Consider the following 15,937-nt stretch of genomic DNA (forward strand, 5'->3'; position numbering starts at 1 on the left):
AGCACCGCTTGTGCCGGACCCCCTGCTCGTTGGAAATTATTGGACTTGCTGACTCTCTCTCTTGCTGCTACTACTTTAATTGTGAAGCCACGCCCCCTTGCTGTGACACTACAAAACAAGGCAGCCGCACGGACAAGCGCGCGCGCACCAGGAGGAAGCACCGGTGAAGCACTGTTTGTGCCGGACCCCCTGCTCGTTGGAAATCATTGGACTTGCTGACTCTCTCTCGTGCTGCTGGTATTTGGATATATGGACATTTAAGCTTTTGCTTAACTTTTGGACATAATACTAAGTATATAGTACTCATTCCATACTCATACATACTTTATATTCACTTCTTACAGCTACTTTAATTGTGAAGCCATGCCCCCTTGCTGCAACGCTACAAAACAAGGCAGCCGAGCGCACCAGCGCGCGCGCACCAGGAGGAAGCACCGGTGAACCACCGCTTGTGCCGGACCCCCTGCTCGTTGGAAATTATTGGACTTGCTGACTCTCTTTCTTGCTGCTGTTATTTGGATATATGGACATTTAAGCTTTTGCTTAACTTTTGTACATAATACTAAGTATATAGTACTCATTCCATACTCATACATACTTCATATTCACTTCTTTCAGCTACTTTAATTGTGAAGCCACGCCCCCTTGCTGTGATGCTACAAAACAAGGCAGCCGCGCGCACCAGCATGCGCGCACCAGGAGGAAGCACCAGTGAAGCACCGCTTTGCCGCTTCGCCGCGGCGTTGTGTGGTGTCGTGTGGTGCGCCTCCGGTGATTGCTCCGAGCGGGTGTGGGCTGTCCCTAACGGGAATTCTCTAGTGTTGAGTGAGTTTCCCCCTTTTTGTTTTCCAATGAAACCTCCGTACTACACATTACGCACGGGAATGCCTTCACAACCCACAGATCCCGACTCCTGTGTAATGATGGAAAAGAAACGTACGACGTCCTACAAAAGCTTCTTTGAATCTAAAAATTGCTCGACCCCGAAGGGTGGTCAGGTTGCAGGTTTTAATGGTGCTCCTCAAGCCATAAAGGGGCTGGGCACCGCTGATATTTGTGTTTTTTTTCCTGTAAACATTGAAAGAGTGATTGATACCCAGCCCCCAACTGCAGGTACTGTGAAACTCGTGCCAGCGACTCTTGTGGAAGAGGGGGAGGAGCCAATAAATCAAAAGCCAGGCTCCTTCTGCTCCCTTACAGATAGCATGGTGGTACCAGGGGCTTCGGCTATCATGGTGTATTCTGCAGTTAGTAGGAGCTTTAGGATAACACCTGCGGATGTAACAGTGATCGATTTAGATTCAATGCATACTGACTATTCGGCACAAACCATCTCAGAAAATGTATCTTTTTTGTCTAATATGTTTCCGGATGTCAGTCCGCCAAGATCTAATAAATCTTCGTCTTTTTTCAATCCGACTCCGAGGCATATTACGCAGAGAGAAGATGGGTCGTCTGCCTCTAGGGATACTAGAATGTTGCACTTGGCCTTTGATGCAATGAACACCACCATGAATACTTTAGTGAAGCTATTTGAATCACTTAATGATAAAATCCTAGCTCAGAGCCTGCAAATAGCTAATATCATTGCCTGGCAAGCCAAACACAGAGCTGTGGAGAACAAGCAGAGTGTGGGTCTCCAGACAATAGCAGTTTCCCCAAGAAGAGGAAATCTCATGGATAGAGCTTCCTCCCCTATAACTGGGATTCCTTTTAGGCTTCCTGACTGGTTATGTCCCTTGATTGAAGAGGTCCCCGAAGTTCCACTCTTCCCGAATGTTATTCTTGATCCTCTGGCCTCGGGTAATGATGAGGGTGTAATTCCTCCACAGTCACGTAAGCTAATGGAAAGAAACATTTATACCATTTTTGCTAAACCTACCAAAGCACCCCCTTCTCAGAATAATAAACTGAATTTGGGGGTGAATAATGGACACAGCATCATAACTACTGCTGTAAAGCAAAAAAACTAAGAATCTAAAAGGTAAGAAAAATATGTCCTCTGGGGCGACTAAACAGTTCATTAAGACTCTAACAACCCCAACTAAAAGCTCCTCTGCAGCCTTGGGTGCTAATGTGAAGAAAAAATATGTGGAGTTAAATCAGTTAAAAAAGATGAAGCTGGGGATATTAAAAAATTCTGTTACGAAGCAATATGCCCCCATGGATAATCTTATCGAGGCCATGAACGATCATTGCAAACCCTCCTCTGAAATCTACCGTTGAAAAATGGGACTCTAGCACCTCCGCTGGCTCCTAAGGTCATCTCTGTGCCTTTGGAAGAAAAAAAAAGGCGAGAGGAAATTAGAAAAGAGGTGGATGCGTACATGGTTAGATTTGTCCAGCTTCCCTTGATAGGTGCTCCCAAAACAACATCTAAAGTGGTGTCGTTTTGTGATAAAGGGTCAATCTTGGGAGCTCCACAATTGATTGAGAAACGCCCGAATGCGGCGAAATGCTTGCCTAAATCGGCGTTGAAACAAAGCCCTCTTGTAGTCATGGCAAATGAGGATTGCCGCGATTGCCTTCCGTCTGTGGTCCCTGGATCTGTTGCATTAGTTCCAGCGAGTACAGACCCTTTTGAGGGGAGCGGGATGAGATTGCTAAATTACTAAAGGCCTTGCTCCCAAAACAACAAGTGAAAATTACAGCCCCAGTTGAAACAACTCAACATTGCCATAAGCAACTTTCTAAAAAATCAGTGGCGAATGGTAAAGAAGGTGCTCATGCAAACACAGTTATTTTGGGTTGTAGGCCCGCTCCTCATCCGCAATATTTGTTAAATAGGCAGAGTGTGCTCGACATTTTTTCTGATGTCAAACAACTTGAGGACATTGGATCAGCGGATATTGAGCAAATTGAATTCATGAATGACAAAGTTTTAACTACGGTTTGCCTGAAATTACGCTCAAGGTTGGTGCGTAATATAATCTTGGCTGCTAAGGATGAAATATTTGATTTGGTCTTTGTTTTACTGTTGGGTCCTGCCCCTGGTAACGAGTTATTGGAATGTAACATCCCCAAGATAACTCCAATTAATGCTACTGTCGGTGTTCAAGCAATGTCAGTGAAATGTGTTTGCAATTGTGGGTCAAATAGTGAGCCAAAGCATCGGTGTGGGCAGGATTTATTAAAACTTGCCTCGTGGAACACCTGTGGGCATTCCCACTTATTTAATAACCAAAATTCTATCCTAAATAATTTTGACATTATAATGTTACAAGAAACGTGGCTAACCACGTCTCCAATCTGGAATGATAACATTCTGCATTGCACACCCGCGTTACAAGGTGTTAAAGGGCGCCCCATGGCGGGACTGATTACGTGTATCAAAACTAGTGTTGGTCATAATTTGATCTCTACTTTCTCGCCGAATCCATTCATGCAATTGACGATAATATCTGTCCGTACCATACAGTATGCGTTGGTTGATATTTATTGGAACTGGCAGGCGATTGATGACATGACATACTTTAATGACCTTGAGAACCTGTTAGATCAAGTTGTTTTGTCACCTGACATTGTGCATACGGTGGTTGCAGGGGACCTTAACTTGCATCTCTTCTCATCGGGTAGAGCCTGTGAAAATGTGAGGCAAACACAGTGGAAACACATAATGACCTCGCGCGGTTTAGTTATGCTCAATGGATCTTGCATAGATGTTAACCAGTCAAAGGTCACTTGGCAAAGAGGTCAGGCGAGCGCCACTTTTGACTACATATATGTTGACCCAAAGCTGATGTTGCAAATGGAAAGCTTTCACATAGTCCCCTCGATGGATAGTGACCATCGTTTACTATCTTGTTCCTGGAAAGTTCCCTGGAGTGTGGCTCCTAGCGTTCGATCTAAGTTTCCTGGAACCATAAAGGCAAATGTGCAGGGCAATCGGATAAGGTGGTCTGAAGATATCCTAATGCAATTTTCAAACTTGCTTACAGCGGCTTATGCGAATTCATGACTATCGGGTGAGATGGGGAATGTGTGCTACTATGATCTCATGCAGAGATTTTCAGTGAGTAACAGGAACATCAAAAAACCTTTTAATATGCAAAGGCACGCTTATGATGCCCAAGTTAAAATGAAAAAAACTGAGTACCGTGCATCGAGACGTAGAGCAGCCTTGCTTCCAGATGAGCTTAAATTAGCCGCTTTAACTAAAGTTAAGACACATTACAAAAATTGGCTGCGCTTACATCGTGCTACTCTGTGGAAGAAAGATGGTGAACACATGTTGAAATCATTGGACAATCAGAATACCGCACAAATGTGGGCCACGCTCAATGAAGCGGTTTCTACTTCCCAGATGTTAACACAAATACACAATGTTTCAGAGCACGCTTGGGTTGATTATTTTACTAACATGCATGCCTTGCCTGGGACAGCAAGCCCAGTTCAGGAGGAGGAGTGTTTGCCTCCGTTTCATCTTGATATCTCAAGGGCTGATATTCATTACTACATTTCTTCAATAAGCCAATCTAGAGCCCCTGGCCCAGATGGGCTTTCGAATAAAATCTTTAAACATAACCCTGATTTGTGGACCGAGATTTTGTTTCAAATCTTTCAGCACATCAATTTAACTCAAATGATTCCAAAATCATGGACCCATTCCATCATTATCCCACTGTTTAAGAAGGGTGACTGCTCCAAACCACAAAACTATCGTCCTATAGCCTTGCTGGATGCGCCTGGTAAATTATACAGTCGCATTATTTTGCAAGTTTTGAATGAATGGACAAAATCTAATGGGAAAAGAGACCCTTTCCAGTCAGGATTTGTCTCAGGGTTGGGCACTTCACCTAACATGCTCCTTCTTAGTTTGATCAAGAGTAAGTACGCTGGTCGTAAACAAATCCTATATGTGGCATTTGTCGACTTTAATAATGCCTTTGATTCAGTCAATCGACTATTACTCTTTAAGAAACTTGAACAGTACGGCTGTCCTGCCTGAATACTTACGCTGATCAAATTATTGCATTATAACACCTCAATGCAAGTTAGACTGGCTTTGGATGGTTCATTATCTGGCCATATTCCAACAAATTGCGGGCTTAAGCAGGGGTGTATCTTGGCGTCAACATTATTTAACTTGTTTCTGCTAGACATAGGATTGCAATTTGAAAACACCATGTCGGATGCTCCAAAATTGGCCTCTCAGAAAATCATTTGGTTATTATACGCCGATGATCTTGTTCTCTTGTCATGCTCTCCGCGTGGTTTGCAAAACTTGTTGGACAAACTTCAAGAATATGTCTCCGAGAACCAGCTGACCATCAATCTAGCTAAAACTCAAATTGTCACTTGTCTAACCTCTCTTAATAAAAAGTCTGCTAGGTATAATTGGTCCCTATTAAATCAGGAGGTGGTGTGAGTTCCCCATTACAAATACTTGGGGCTGCCTTTCTCGGAACTGCAAAACAACCTTATATATACAGCAACTTTGGACGCAAAAATGCGTTCCTAATCTTCTCAAGCTAGAATTTTGCTGGCCAGATATGGAAAATTCACGGTAACTCATATAATGAGTTTTTATCAACAAAAAGTGGTGCCTATTATTTCCTTTGGAGCGGAAACAGGTCTCCCAAAGTTAAGATCGTATTGGGACCACTATGAAGCATACTTTTGGAAAAATGTACTAAGGCTCCCCCAATCTACACCTTTACCATTACTTTGGCACGAACTGGGCAGCATTTCTTTGTACATTCAAGTAGTATGGACATTTTGTTCTCTATATAGAAAATGTATATTGGGTGCTTCTTCTTTGAACACATTGGGTTTTCTCGCAAATCATTTGCTTTCACCATGTCTTGCTTTCTCCAAAAAATGGACTGAGTACGTGCTGGAGGCGCTAATTGAGGCGGACAACTCACTTGAACTATTCATTTTGAATCCAACTAAAGCAAAATTTAAATTGTTTTGTGTAGATTGGATTCATACTCGTAACCAATGTATGGCCTATGTGGACGGTGGTATCACGCTGCTAAAGCATAAAACAATGCGTTGTATGGAACCTTACTTAGTGAAATCTCCCTCTGGTAACGTGAGATCTCAAATGCTGCGCATTCGATTAAACTTATGCGCCACTAGGCAGATTCTAGGAAGGAGACGTCTTATCTCTAAGGAAGAGACATATTGTCGATATTGTAAGGGTCCTGCCCAAAGCAAATCACTGTCTCACTTGATAATTCATTGTCCCGTCTTGAGTATGCTTCGGCATAAATTGTTTGATAAATGCTGCCACTCCCTTTTACCTCGGACTAGGAAGGAAATTTGGGCTCATCTTTTGTCTAGTTCCAAAAGCTCGATTCAGATAGCACTGGTCCAATTTGTTAATGTGGTATTTCCAGAGTAATTCATGTAATACTTATTGCAGAGGCTCTGGGAGCTGACATTGAATGGGATTTTGAGTATGGTGGAAGAGAGAGGTAATCATCCCTTTATGGACTCATGAAGGTTTTATGTTTGTAGTTTATTGTACTCCTTTTCCCCTTTTTCATTTTGTGTGTCTTCTTAATTTGATGCCTATGTTCTCAGAACTCTGCAACAATGTTCAAGACTGCATATGATTGTTTTATGTATTGATGAAATCTTTTATTAATTATTTATTTGTTTTATTGGCATTTGTATAATAATATGTTGTAATTTTGAAAGGTTGATCATTCAGCCAACCAAAATAAAAAATTTTTTTAAAAAAAATCACAAATAGATGTGATCAATACTTCCTGTTTCATTCTGTGTTTTCCTATCTTTATGTCAGCCTTGGTAACACCCACAATAGGCACCTCTTCACCGTTAAAGTTATGTACTGGGCCTTCACTCTGCCTCACTGTGATCTGATTCTGCGGAGATCTCGTTCATTGATACTTTTTACCAATTCTTTGGACATAATTGTAGTCTGTGCACCTGTGTTAATCATTGTAAATGTATTGCACTTCTCTTCCACAGTAATGGGAGCATATCTGTCTTCAACTTCCTCTAATACACACACAAAGGGCCTCATCACGAGTTGGGTGGTAACGCTGGCGCTAATAGCGCTTGCGCTATCTGTCCTACCGTCAAACCCACCGCCGCTATTAGCGCCGGATCACGGTTTTGGCAGATTTGAAAATCCCCATTCCCCATTGAGCCCATTCGGGAATGCCCCATTCCCCATTGGGCTCAATGGGGAAATTTTGCACTCATACCGCCGGCGGATTTCCTGCCGGTGGTATGAGCGCACATTTTCAGCGGATTTCACCCCAGCTCGGAGCTGGGGGGAAATCTGCCAAAGCCCTGATTTGGCAGACCCTTAAATCCGGCGGTAACAGCACTACCGCCGGATTTAAGGGTTACCGCCAAACTCGTGATGAGGCGCAAAGTGTGAATTCTTACTGATTTAAGGATTCACCTTTCTCAGAGCCTTCTCACTTTTGGCTAAGCACATTGGTAAATGAAAGGACATTTTTCCCTCCTTTCTGCCCATTTCCGTTTCAGAAACCTTACTCATCTCCCCATATTCAGAGGTCCTTTGGAGTGTGGCCACTGTTCGTCCTTCCATCCAGGGATCATCAGAGTTCACACTACAATCCTCCAACTGAATATGCGTATAAACATCATCTGATAATTTGTCATTTTCTAATTGTGGGCATTTGTGGGTAATTGGCATGATACCAGTCTTTTTCATTTCTTCAAAAATCTGTGGCTCATAGAATTCTTCAGGTGACTGATCTGTACCCTCCCTTTGAGTACTTATTCTCCCTGTCTGTATTTTATTAGCATCTTGATTGTCTAGGGAGGGCCTTTTAACATCCACACTTACTCCCTGATCAATTATTTTACCCGTGCAGGAGTTATCTTTCATAAATCTGTCTCTTTGTTCTTTTTAAATTTCATGTTTTTCATGTTTTCCTTTTTCATTTGTGCACATTTCCAACGTTTGATTTAACTCCAGGTTAAACCAAACCTCTTTTTTAGATGTATTTGCAATTTCTGCGTCATGTTCATATGCAGGTATTTTCCTTTTTTAAATCATTAAACAGCTCAGAGTCATTATGCAAAACCAGATCAGGGCAATATATATTTTTATCATTGCAGGTATCATGAAGATTTAGTCACTTATTATCAGAAGTCAGCAGGTCACTACTATGACCTTCTGCCCCCTCATTTGATGACTGTTTTTGAGCCATACAGAGTTTTCCTATTTGTTCAGCCAACATTTTCACTTGGGCCTCGAGACACTGGAATATTTCCAGCGCTCTAGAATCTTCTCTCTGCAGGCCTATCCCGATATTGGTTGTTTTCCCCCTGGTTGAATCTATTCTGATATCTCTCAGGAGAGTGATTCCTATTGGAGTTGTTTCTGAACTCTTGATTCATGTGGGGCGGGGAGCGGGATGTACCTATCGTTTGGTGGTAGTCTCCTGGTGGCGGTGATTGATTGTATTGACGTGGGCATAATTCATACTCTGCCTCATGTCCTGTCTCTCATTTTGTGTGTATTGTCCCCTATGCTGATTCCCATTTTCAGTAAATCGATCCACATACCGGGGTCTATCCTGGTTGCCATATACATGGTGTTGGAGTCCAATCTGTTCTGTGTGCCCAATTTCTGATAGGGACCATTACTTCTTTGATCCTGGCTTTGTCTCTGATTATTGTTCATACCTGACATATCAGGTCGATATCCAGCCTGGGGCCTGTCTCCTAAGTGCGTAGGGCTAGATGTAGCTCTTCCTATTACTAGGATCATATGACTGTAACATCGATGCAGAGAGCGGCAACCTCTGTTGATTACCCCTCTGTTCGGGTATCACATTATTTTTGCCTGGACTTTGAGCGGACTCAAGAGACATTTTAGCTGATCTGATTTCCATTACTGTTGCCAAGGATTCTTTAGATTTTGGTCTAGTATCTTTCATTTTATCACTCTCTCTATCCTGACAGTATACCACTTCATATAGCGTTGTACTTTGGTGCAGATTCCACTCAAGGGACTTGTCACGATCAAATTCGCTGACTAACTGTGATATAATGTCTTTCTGCAACCCATAGAAATAGGCAGTCTTAAACTCAATGGAATTGGGATCAAAAGATACATCAAAAGATAAGTCTTGCAGAAATTGACAAGGGGATGTATTTGGCGCAGCTGTAATCGTGTATGCAACTTTCTTTGCTTCCTGTAATGACTGGAATGGAGAAGAATTACGTCTAATCTCTTTTTCAAACACTGCCCATGTCATGTTCTGCTGTTCATTTAATCCTCTAATGATACCGGCTGTGGGAGCGTCCAGACAGAATTAAGTGAAAGTATTGTCTGTATTGTTCCTTAGGTATCTGGAGGGCTTTAAATATATCGTGCACCACTTCTAAGTGGTCCTCTATACAGCACTCCCCTCCCTTTTTGAATGTTTGATCAGAGCCTTGATTGATTTCATTATCTTGATAGGACTACTTGATGCCATGTTTGGGATTGCGCTATTTTGTGATTCAACCCTTGTTTCAGGCATATGGGATTGGTGGCGGCCCCCAAAGGGTGTGTCAAACACCCCAAAGGCGCTACAACCAAGTTCAGACACCGGCACAGCCACTGAGGCGCTATCTCTCTGTGTAGAAGTAGAATTCACCGCAATTCCATTGAATTTGTTGCCCTGTCGTTTGTCCTGGGACCTGGAATTGCATATTTGCTGTTCAAAATCCTTGTACTTTTTTAGGAGGCGATCTGCCTCCTTAGGCAAGTCATTGTTTTCATCACCCATCTTATTAATCACATTCTGTATATCGCTCATTTGCATTTGGCATTCATTAAACAATTTGTCTCGTTTTATCTCTTGTTCAGCATTTTGAAGATCACTTTCTTTCTCGAAATGTTATTTTTGTAAAATTGGCATTTCCAAAATAACTTCGCCTTTATCTTGTCTATTATGATCTACCAATCCTTTCAAGTGTTTTAATTCTTGCTCACTATCCTCAAACTGTTTCTTTCTTTGGGACAATTGAGGGGGTAATTCATAGAATTAAGCGCACAAGTGGCACACGCGGCTGGTGCACAGTGTGCGCGTGCAATAATCTGCACCAGCCGCATGCGCCAAAATTCATTTTGGCGCACAGCGTATTCATCGATTTCAGCCACCAAAAGCAGCCACGGCGCAGAGTGGCGCAGCGACCCTGCAGCAGCGCCAGTAACGCCGCCCAAGAACGCCCCTCGTGCAAGGAAAAGCCATCAAAATCCCCAATCCAGCGCAAAGGGCTGCGCTAACCCTGGACCAGTATACAGGGCTGCCACAGAGCACAAGGCAAGCGGGGAACGTGTATTCCTGGGGTTCGCGGGAAGTTTCACCCGCAATTTCAGCAGGGTATGTGTATACCTGGGGTGCAGGGAAGTCTAACACGCGATTTCAGCAGGGTACGTGTATTTCTGGGGTGCGCGGGAAGTTCCACATGCGATTGCAGCAGGGTACGTGTATTCCTGGGGTGCGGGCAAGTTTAACACACGATTTCAGCAGGGTCAGTGTATTTCTGGGGTGCGCGGGAAGTTCCACACGCGATTGCAGCAGGGTACGTGTATTTCTGGGGTGCGGGCAAGTTTAACACACGATTTCAGCAGGGTACGTGTATTTCTGGGGTGCGCGGGAAGTTCCACAGGCAATTGCAGCAGGGTACGTGTATTTCTGTGGTGCGCGGGAAGTTTAACACACAATTTCAGCAGGGTACGTATATTTCTGGGGTGGGGGCAAGTTTACCACGCGATTTCAGCAGGGTACGTGTATTTCTGGGGTGCGCAGGAAGTTCCACACGCGATAGGCCCTGTGCGAGTGGGGTACGTGTATTTCGGGGGTGCAGGGGATTCCTACACGTGAATTGGCAGTGTGGGTCCTCCCAGGTGTTCCCTCTACACCCTCCACGGCACCTGCAGGCAGACCACACCACAGGGGACTACCCTGCACCCCTGGGCATGTCCCGCAGTCAGCTCAACAACCATGGGCATGCCCCCCCAGCCAAGCCACATGTCACCTTGCACTAGTGATCACCAACGCATTACCCCCTTGCACCCCCACCCCCCAGCAGTGCGGGGCACCTGCCTGCAGGCCCCCACTCATGTCCCCCAGCATCCCCACCCCCCAGCAGTCAGGGGCACCTGCCTGCAGGCCCCTACTCATGTTCCCTTGCACCCCCAACTCCCAGCAGTGTGGGGTACCTGCCAGCAGGCCCCCACTCATGTCCTACTCAGGTCCCCCTGCACCCCCACCCCCCAGCAGTGCATGTCACCTGCCAGCAGGCCCCCATTCATGTCCCCTTGCACACCCACCCCCCAGCAGTGCAGGGCACCTGCCAGCAGGCCCCCACTCATGTCCCACTCATGTCCCCCTGTACCCCCACCCCTGAGCAGTGCAGGGCACCTGCCAGCAGGCCCCCACTCATGTCCCCTTGCACACCCACCCCCTAGCAGTGAGGGGCACCGGCCAGCAGGCCCCCACTCATGTCCCCTTGCACTCCCAGCACTGAGGGGCACCTGCCAGCAGGCCCCCACTCAAATCCCCTTGCACCTCCACCCCCCAGCACTGCGGGGCACCTGCCAGCAGGCCCCCACTCATGTCCCCTTGCACACCCACCCCCCAGGAGTGCGGGGCACCTGCCAGCAGGCACCCACTCATGTCCCACTAATGTCCCCTTGCACCCCCAGCAGTGCGGGGCACCTGCCAACAGGCCCCGACACATGTCCCCCAGGCAACACGTCATCACAATCTCGATCCCTGGCCCTTATGGGCAGCTTCCACATGCCAAACACCCACCCAAGTATTTCATCCACCCACATAGAAATGCCAATGACATGACACAACCCCTATGGCAAGTATGTAAATGAAGACATGTCTCTCACACACACAATGGGTGCAAGTGAATGTCAAAACCCATATCATGACATGCATGAAAACAATGAGATGATACCACACATCGAAGTTGGATGAAAAAAATGTATTAAAAGCAACATGAATGGAATTAAAATCAAACAAACGACAATGGAAATTAAAAAAGAAAAGCTGCATGTCTCTAAAATAATGAAAAACAACAAATCATAATCCAAAGGGAAGGTGTCCAAAGTCACAGTTCCAAAAATGAAATCCAAGGGCAAAACAAAAGTGAAAACCATTGCTCCATGGGGAAATCCAAACAAAAAAGTAGAATCCAACAGTGAACTATATACAGATGAACAATCCACAGTCCATGATCCCAAATGAAGAAATGAAACCTATCAAAAACTCCTACCTAATAAAAAAAAATATATACAAAAATGTGGTCCATTGTCCTAAAGGTCCAAAATAAAGAAAAAACCAAAGGAAACCTAATACTATCCAACTATTTACAAGGGCAGCGGGCAAGTCCAACAGCTCACATGTTGATGTCCCGGGCCAGGGCATCATCGAACTCCTGCTCGATGTCCCGGAGGCGGTCCTCTTCCATGGCCCCGAGGGTTCGCAGGGACGATGACATCTGGAACTCCAGGTCCCTGCGAATGGCCTCGAGGCACTCGGCCCACCTCAGGGCCCTACGCATGGAGTTCTCCGCCCTGACCATCGTGAGCCGTGCCTCTTCCGCCCGCTGCCGCTCCGCATCTATCGCATGGCCCAACCGCTGCCACACGGAAGACACTTCCCGTCCAGGGTCTTCCTGCCCTCCGGCCGATGCCTGCCCCTCCGATGTTGATGGCCCCGTGCCATCATTGCTCCCACCTACAGCCTGCTCCTTCTGCTGCTGCTGCTGCTGCTGTCCATGTGCCCTGTCCGATGGTGCCTGCACATCCTCCATCTGCTGGTCTCCAGTTGTAGTGTCCACCCCTGCTGGACCGCCAACTCCCGACTGTGGCAGGGATGGGATCTCCACCAAGCTGGCTGTGTTGGTCAGGCAATGTCCACAGGGGGCCCTGGTGGAATCTGGGCCGGAAGACAATGTGGAGAACGACTGGTGCATAGCCCCCACAGAGGAGGAGAGGTCTGCCAGAGTGTGCGTCACATGTAGGAACCCTCCAACCAGGGCCCCTCCCAGCAGTGCCACATCACGACGCTGCTCTTCGTGATAGCGTGCGTTCCCCGCCCAGGAAGAACGCACGTCATCACGAATGACACACGTGCGCAATGCGACACCCACCAGGATGGATCCCATACGGTTGCGGGACCCCTCGTCCGCAGGTAGTGGAGAGGCAGGTGATATGGCACTCTCCCCTACCTGCGGACGGGCCTGGGATGGGGACTCCCTGCTGGTGCATGATGGTGCAGTCACAGGGTCAAGGACAGCGACATGCACAGGCCCCTCCACGGTGACCTGTGCTGCCTCCTGACCCTGGTCCTGGACTGCACCACTTGCACCAGTGGTACTAACCCCACCAGGCCCCATGTGCGGCTCAGTGGTGGGCTCCTCCTCCTCTGTGGTGACCACCAACCTGGATGTCTCCACACCGTCTTCCGCCATTGGAAGCCCCTGTGGGGGCTCACCCGGCCCTTCCGCCACAGCCGTTGAGGCAGACGCAGCACCAGCCCCCTCGCTCCCGGATGATGGTAATTCCTGGGAGGGTGGCTGGGCCTTGCATCGCCGCCCAGTGGAGGCATCCCTGCCACTTGGCTCCACAGCGCCGTCTCCGCCCTCTTCTTCACTTGACGCTGCCTAGAGGGAGACATAGAACACAAGCATCAGGGCACAGTACAAAATACCCTAGACAGGAAGCAATAACAAATGAGTGGCACTGTCAAATGTCACTTCCATCCTGTCATTCCACAACACATGGGTGAATGCACACAACACACATGCAGAAACAGTCCGGGCACCTGCAATCAACATCAACATCCATGTAGAAGAGCCCCTGTAAACCAAGATGTTGCCTTCAAAGTCACATGCATCCATGGAGTTTCAAAGTAACACACACACTTCTCAGGCACACACACACACATGTGCACCATACATGCACATGACATCAGCACCCATTCCTCACGCCCCCTCCATGTCCAGAAACAGAGACAGCCATGCATTCATGTGTGCATTCCACATAGAGCTCCCCATGTTGCTATAAAACACATGCACCAACCATGTGGCTCACACATAACTGGTCTCACAGGCATGACCATGATGTCCCTGCACACACACACATCCATACATGGCCTATGTCACACATACAGGCAAGCATCAGACTACCAGCACACTGCAACATGCCCTGTCTCAAACAGCAATGCTTGGCCACTCACCGCTCAACTCCAGACGGGTCTGCCTCCCAAGGAACTGGGCGTGGAGCGCTGGGCCTAAGCATTCCAGTGAATGTCAAAACCCATATCATGACATGCATGAAACCAATGAGATGATACCACACATCGAAGTTGGAAGAAAAAAATGTATTAAAAGCAACATGAATGGAATTAAAATCAAACAAACGACAATGGAAATTAAAAAAGAAAAGCTGCATGTCTGTAAAATAATGAAAAACAACAAATCATAATCCAAAGGAAAGGTGTCCAAAGTCACAGTTCCAAAAATGAAATCCATTGCTCCATGGGGAAATCCAAACAAAAAAGTAGAATCCAACAGTGAACTATATACAGATGAACAATCCAGGGTCAAAGGTCCCAACTGAAGAAACAAAACCTATCAAAAACTCCTACCTAATAACAAAAAATATATACAAAAATGTGGTCCATTGTCCTAAAGGTCCAAAATAAAGAAAAAACCAAAGGAAACCTAATACTATCCAACTATTTACAAGGGCAGAGGGCAAGTCCAACGGCTCACATGTTGATGTCCCGGGCCAGGGCATCATCGAACTCCTGCTCGATGTCCTGGAGGCGGTCCTCTTCCATGGCCCGAGGGTTCGCAGGGACAATGACATCTGGAACTCCAGGTCCCTGTGAATGGCCTTCGAGGCACTCGGCCCGCCTCAGGGCCCTACGCATGGAGTTCTCCGCCCTGACCATCGTGAGCCGTGCTTCTTCCACCCGCTGCCGCTCCGCATCTATTGCATGGCCCAACCGCTGCCACACGGAAGACACTTCCCGTCCAGGGTCCTCCTGCCCTCTGGCCGATGCCTGCCCCTCCGATGATGAAGGCCCCGAGCCATCATGGCTCCCACCTTGTTGCTGCTGCTGCTGTGCTGCTGCCTGTGCCGTGGCTCCTGCTGCCTGCACATCCTCCTCCAGCTTGGGTGCAGTTGTGGAGGTGGCCACCCTTGCTGGACGTCCGGCTCCCGACTGTGGCAGGGATCTGTTGTCCACCAGCCTGGCCGCAGGGTCAGAGGCAGCTCCACAGGGCACCCAGGTGATACATGGGTGGGAAGATGGCATGGAGGACGACTGGGGCATAGGGGGTTCAGTTGAGGAGGGGGTCGGAACAAGGTCCAGGAAACGGAGGAATCCGGCCCTGGTGAGCTGTCCTAGTGGGCCACCGCTGTCAACGAGCCATGCAAGAAGACATGCAGTCTCCTCATAAAAAGACTGCAGGTCACCTCGCATGGCACGTTGACGCAACGCCACCCCACCCAGGACAGGCTCAACCTGGTGCCGGATAGCCACATCCGCAGGGAGAGGAAGGCCAGTTGGTGTAAGCCAATCCCCTCCCTGAGAATGGGTCTGGACATGGGCATCCCTGCTGGTGCAAGATGATGCAGTGACAGGATCAGGGACAGGATTGCACACAGGCCCCTCCGCGGCGGCCTGTGCTGCCTCCTGTCCCTGGTCCTGCACTGCACCACTAGCACCAGTGGAATCCCCACCTCCAGACCCCGTCTCTGTCCCTTGCACGCCCTCCTCCTCCACCACACCCCCCACCAACCTGGATAACTCCATGCCATCTTCCTCCATTGGGCTCTGTGGGGTCTCAGCTGCCCCTTCTACTGCCGAGGAGTCCAACTCCGACCTCCGCCTCTTGGACCTCCCCTCGGCAGCTGCGGCCTGGGACGTGGCACTGGACTCCTCACTTCCCGACGAGATGA

Source organism: Ambystoma mexicanum, chromosome 7q (assembly GCF_040938575.1).
Source record: "Ambystoma mexicanum isolate Mex_15411 chromosome 7q, UKY_AmexF1_1, whole genome shotgun sequence".
Taxonomy (NCBI): Eukaryota; Metazoa; Chordata; class Amphibia; order Caudata; family Ambystomatidae; genus Ambystoma; species Ambystoma mexicanum.